The sequence below is a fragment of the Pinus tabuliformis genome, chromosome 1_2, assembly GCF_031772625.1.
Source record: "Pinus tabuliformis cultivar Carrire ecotype Pingquan chromosome 1_2, CPIR1, whole genome shotgun sequence".
NCBI classification, from domain to species: Eukaryota; Viridiplantae; Streptophyta; class Pinopsida; order Pinales; family Pinaceae; genus Pinus; species Pinus tabuliformis.
The window spans coordinates 97,889,022-97,895,021 of NC_142298.1; positions in this window are offsets into that span (position 1 = coordinate 97,889,022).

Sequence of the window (6,000 nt, forward strand, 5' to 3'; positions counted from 1 at the left end):
ACCATTCTCTCAAGATCCAAGGAATTCACAGACATTCTCGATGAAAATGGTCTCCTCTACAAATTATGCATGGAGATTTGGGTTTGGAAAGTTAGTGTACGAATTTTCACCAGATGCTGCATGGTTGCCCCCTTGCTGAATTGGCTTCTTCTTCTTCTTCTCCTTCCCTTTCTTCTTCTTCTCAGCCACTTGGTTACTAGCATCACTATTTTCACCAAGCGAAGAGGAAGAAGGGGAGGGAGAAACAATCGAAGAATAAGGTGAAGGGTCAACTTCAGTATCAATTGGTTGTTGATTCGATTGCTGAGGAATTATGGTACTTTGAATGACAGAGGTTGAGAAAAGCCATACTGGCAGGCCAATTGTGATTCCTAGAAGGGACACTATGGCCATATATGGAGCACCAATATTTTCGTAAGAAGAAAATGGACTAGGATTCCCCTCAAAAGGGATTCCTTGATTGGTGGACTCCATTATCTCAACCTAAGATCAACGAAGGAACATGGATGTTATTCCGAATTTAATAAATTTTAATGACGCTTTGACACAACTTTGCTTTTTCAATTTTTAAGAGTCGAGAAAAAGCTAAAGATGACTCTAGTCCCCTTCGATTTTTAATGAGCCTGAAGTGACAAGTGCTCAGATGGAATTTTTCTTTTAAAGAGTCGAAAAGAAACGAAAGTTACTTTGGAAATCTAGACAGAGGGATTACCAAACCAATCACAAAACTGCAATATACACCTTGGTGATAAATTAAAGAGAAATTATGAAGGACTTATGTATGACAGTCAATCTTCTCAAATGTTATGTTCAGTGCATTGCGATCGATAGGGCGGTAGACACGACTTCCTATGGATAAAGGATATAAGCCTATTGTGGTCTCCCAATATATACGTGACGTTACGGGGAGCACAAGTACATGCTAGAACTTGTCGTATCAAAGAGGAAGAATCACCCAACCTTCGATGAAAACGATAGTTACTAGATTTTACGACACCAAAACACGCCTCTAGCCTAGACCTCTAGATGTGTCGCATTAGGTTCCAAAGAATTGTTAGGTTCATTGAGATTTATTTTAGAGTTGATCTTGTTTAAAAGTTTGTCTTTCAATGGTTCATGATGTGATGTTGATTTGAAATTCCTAAAAATTCAAGATAAACAATCGTTGTTTATTTTGATCAATGAAAATCCTAGCTACTAGGGAAAGAAAATTATGATTCTTTCAAACAAAGAGCAAAGAGTACACACTAAAGGCACTTTCCTAAATCATTTTTCGCACACAAGCTAAATTCAAATGTAGATGCATGCATTTGTTTTTCTTTCCCCTTAATGTGAAAAATGCCAAAAAGGAAAACTAAGTATAGCAGAGATTTGAAACATTTCATTCAAAGCGACATTTCGACAATTTTCTTTTTCAAAATAGGAAGGAAGACTAAACGACACTTTTCAATTTCGAATAGAAAATTATTTTGACACTTCGAATAACAACAAATCAAATCAAATACATGACAAAAATTTCAATCGACTATTCAGAGAAGGAAGACTCGATAACACTTCTCTTTTTGACACAAAACGAGAGTTACGACACTCTTTGTACCAAAACGATAGATCGATTTAAGCAACTTTTCGACAAAGGATTGTAAATGATGGAAAAATACATAAAAAAAATTACTAATCCTAACCAATGGAGGCTAATCTATGTAATGCAAGTAGGCTTCAATAATGAGGTACTGTTCATAATCAGCAAAACAACTAAACAGAACTAAAAACAAGGACAAAACCCCAAATTTCAAAAAGGGAAATAGGCTCAGACAGTCATTGCACCTGGGCTTCACAGAAACAAGTATGAATCACACCTGCTACACTTAGAAGTTCGATGCATACTGATTGACAATGATAGACAGTGTGATGGGCCAGGGAGCGCAACTGAGGTGGGTTTTGGCTCAAAATTGCAGTTGATTTAAGTGATTTAAGCTGAGCTATGATGGACAGTACAGAGGAATGATCTTGGGAGGTTACTGAGCTATCAAAAGGGCATCTAGAATGCTTTTAAGTCAAATGTTCAGTTCATAAACTAAATCGGAGATTGACTGAAGTAGCATTCATCTACTATGCAATTGCGGAGCAAGAGAAGTTCGAAGGCTATCTGACTAACTTCAGGCTTCGTCTATAGTTTATAAAGCAAACAAAAATATCAAACAAACATCTATTCGATCCCCAGTGGAGTCGCCATTTTGCTTCCAGGAAAACTAGTGTCTTTTCAATCGACTAGCCCTCTAGGATTGGCAGCTATCCTAGAAACAAACAATCAAGGAAATTTGGGATTTCTTCTATGTATGATAGATAAGAGAGAAGTAAAGGAACCAACCTGGATCTTCCGCTTAACTCCTTACTTTATCTCTCTCCCCCTTGACAGAGCTTGAAACTCCTCTCCTACTTATCCCACTTAGAGAATACTTGTAGAAACACAGCAACAAAACACCGTCAAAGCATCCTTATCTATTATATCATAAGCATTGCAGAATTAGAAATACAATGAACATACAATGGCATTCACAAATAATAACATTCACCATTGCAAAGTTGTATGGAAGAAAACTCAAAGAACTTTATTAAATAGAAGGGAGAATTACAACCCAACTGTCTGATCTAGCATCATCCTCCTAGCATCAAAGCCCTCTTCACCTCATGAAAAGCAAGATCACACCAACAATACAATGCTCTTTCTAAACCAAAAACTATCAACACTTCCTTGCAAATTACAAAATTCCAGCCTCTAGATCTCTTAGATGAGGGATCCATTTATAGATGTGTGCAAGGGTGTGAGTCATCTCTAGGGCTTTGATTAGTGTCATTCCACTTGTTGTTTTTGGTTCCACTTGGAGATTTCTTAGATCTCTTACTCATCCCTGGGCGAATTCAGAGAGGCAAGTGTCATAGGAGGAGTTTCTAGAAGATTCCATGAGCATCCACTTACCAAACTGTCTCGGACATTTGTCTATCCTCACTCATCACACCCTACAGAAGGCCTCATCAATATGCATCACACCTGGCTAGTGTAGGAGTTAGTATGCATCGCACCTGGCTAGTGTAGGAGTCAGTATGCATCACCCCCTGATAGTGGAGCAGTCAGTATGGTCTTGTTTTGGCTAGTTTTGGATGGTTTTTCAAGTGGAACTTTTGGGGAATGATGTAATCAGTTGACCATGATCCTTTAGGGTATGAAACAACACTTTTAGGGGTTAAAGAGCCCTAGTTTATTGACATATAAGATTGGGGTTGTAGTGCCCAAATATGTCTATAACGCATGGCATTACAGTGCCTAAAGGTTCTTTATGGTTCATATAGTTTGAGATCTTCCATTGTATATGTAAATTATGAATACCTCCCTACTTAAAGGGAGTGTTGGAAAAGGTAACTATGTTCAGTCTTCAATAATGTACTTGAGTCATTATGTAATGTACTTGTCAAAAGAATAAATAAAATAAATATTATTATTATTATTGTGACTTATTAAAGCATGGGTTTCATGCTTGGGTCACCATGTTTTAGGTCAAAGACCCCATTGAGTGCTTCTATGATTTATTCTCAGTCTATAGACTTACTGTACATTTAAAGATACCCTTCTAAGGCTTTTGAATCGTGTAAAAATGTTAAGTATTGAGTCATATATTTATTATGTAACCTCCACTCCATAACGGCCTACGAGAAGATCAAGTCGGCCTAAGGACTCATTCGACCCCACAAGAATCCTATAAAAGGAAGGACATCGAATTAATTTGGACCATCACTTCTCATTGAGTTTGGATTCTATCTACTGGGCATAAGTATGAAAATCTATTTGTTGGGCAAAAGTGTGAAGCAAGTTGCTGGGAAAGTCTTTTGTTGGGAGGCTGAAGTGAATGGAAGTTTGGGGGTGTCTAAGGAGTCAAGAAGAATCGAAATTTTTGTGGTGGTTTGTCTATGTTTCATGCTCTGGATTGGGAGATCAAAGTCTTCCAAGTTGGACTATTGCCAGAAGCTGCTAGTTGCTGCAAGTTGCTCCATAGTCAAAGTTACTGGGAAGAGGTCAATCTTCTGGAATGAGGGATTCATTTAATGAACCTCTGACATATCAAGTGCGTTCATGGCATATTAAACAATACCTTTAATTTGACTACATATTGGGAAATACCTCTAAAAATCACATTATTTAACCCCTACCAATTCGAACCCAATACACCTTCCCAATTTAAAAAACCCCTACTTTCACTAGATACTGTACATATCCATTTTTTCATTAACATTTTTTATACACCTTTATATTTTTTCATTAGCTTTGAGCTCCATTTTTTAATACCTGTCAATATAAAAACCTTCTACCCCTTATATATCCTGCAATATATTATGTTGTTTTTTCCTCAATAACTATCCCCCAATATGAATGCACGTGATATGGTATTTCTCCCCCAGTGAAGCCCTCATGTCTTTAGGAGGTTTCCTTCGTGTGGATGGAAGTTTTTTTCTTGGTCTAGGGTGAAGAGTCCCAAAGAATACTATTGAAAGGAAGAATTAATTTGACTCGGTTTTCCCCTTGAGGGGGATTTTTCCCTGGCATGTGCCTACATCTTATGTCCATTGTTTTATCTACTGTTGCTTTTGGTAATTTCTTGATAAACTAAATATGTTCTTAATCTTGATAATTATTTGTGATGTTTCTTATTATTACGATTATTTATATCTTCTTTATTTATTTCATCAAGCAATTACCAAAAGAAACAACACAAAACAATATACACCAGATGTAGGCACATGTTAGGGAAAAACCCCCTCGAGGGGAAAACTTAGCTAAGATAATTCTTCCTTTCAATAGTATTCTTTGAGACTCTTCACCCTATACCAAGACTAGACCTTCCCTTCACAATAAGTCATCCTCCCAGAATTTTGACCTCTTCCCAGTGACTTTGACTATGCAGCAACATACGACAACTCACAACTTGCGGTAATAGTGAAACTTTGAATACTTCGATCTACAAATCTAGGACATGAAACAAAGAGAGAGAGACACCAAAATTTCAATTTTCCTTGTCTCCTTAGACTTCCACAAACTCGCATTTACTTTGGCTTCCCAACAATAAACTTCGCACCTTTTCCCAGCTACAAGACAACTTTGCACTTCTGCCGAGCAACAAGAGATTTTCTCACTTCTTCCCAGCTAGGATTTGAACTTGATGAGAGAATAATTCTCCAAATGAATTTGATGACCTTCCTTTTATAGGCTTCTTGTGGGGTCGAATAGGGTCATTAGGCCGATATGGTGTGGAGGTTACATAATTCATATTTGACTCAATACTTAACTTTTTTACACGATTCAAAAGCCCATGAAGGGTCTCTTTAATTGTACAATAACTCTTTAGACTCATAATAGATCCTATAAGTCCTCAATGGGGACTTTTACCTAACCCAAGCATGAAACCCATGCTTTCATAAGTCATAATAATTATAATAATAATTTTTTTCTTTATTCTTTTGACAAGTACATTACATAGTGACTCCAGTATATCAATGAACACCAGACATAGTTACATTTTCTACCACTCCCTCTTAACTAGGGAGGTATTCATAATGTGTACATACAATGGAAGATCTAGAACTATATAAACCATGAAGAACTTTAGGTACCACAATGCTATGGACTAGATTCCTGATCAGGGAAATATATTTAAACAATCAGTCAATAGTTTAGGCACTATAATGCCATGGAATATATTCCTAACCAAGGAAATCTATCCAGGTGGGACTAATATGGACTCAATATTTCAGCCCCTTTAGGTACACTCAGGCTTACTTTATAACCATCAACCCAAACATCCAAGTGTGTATCCAAAACAGAGCTCTTTGACCAACACCACCTTTCCAACATCGAGACTGAGACATCAACACAAAGTGTAAGCCAGATGTCTTCCGAGGAAATGCTTCACTTACAAAGCCTCAACACCCATTGATCCAACATATCAAAAT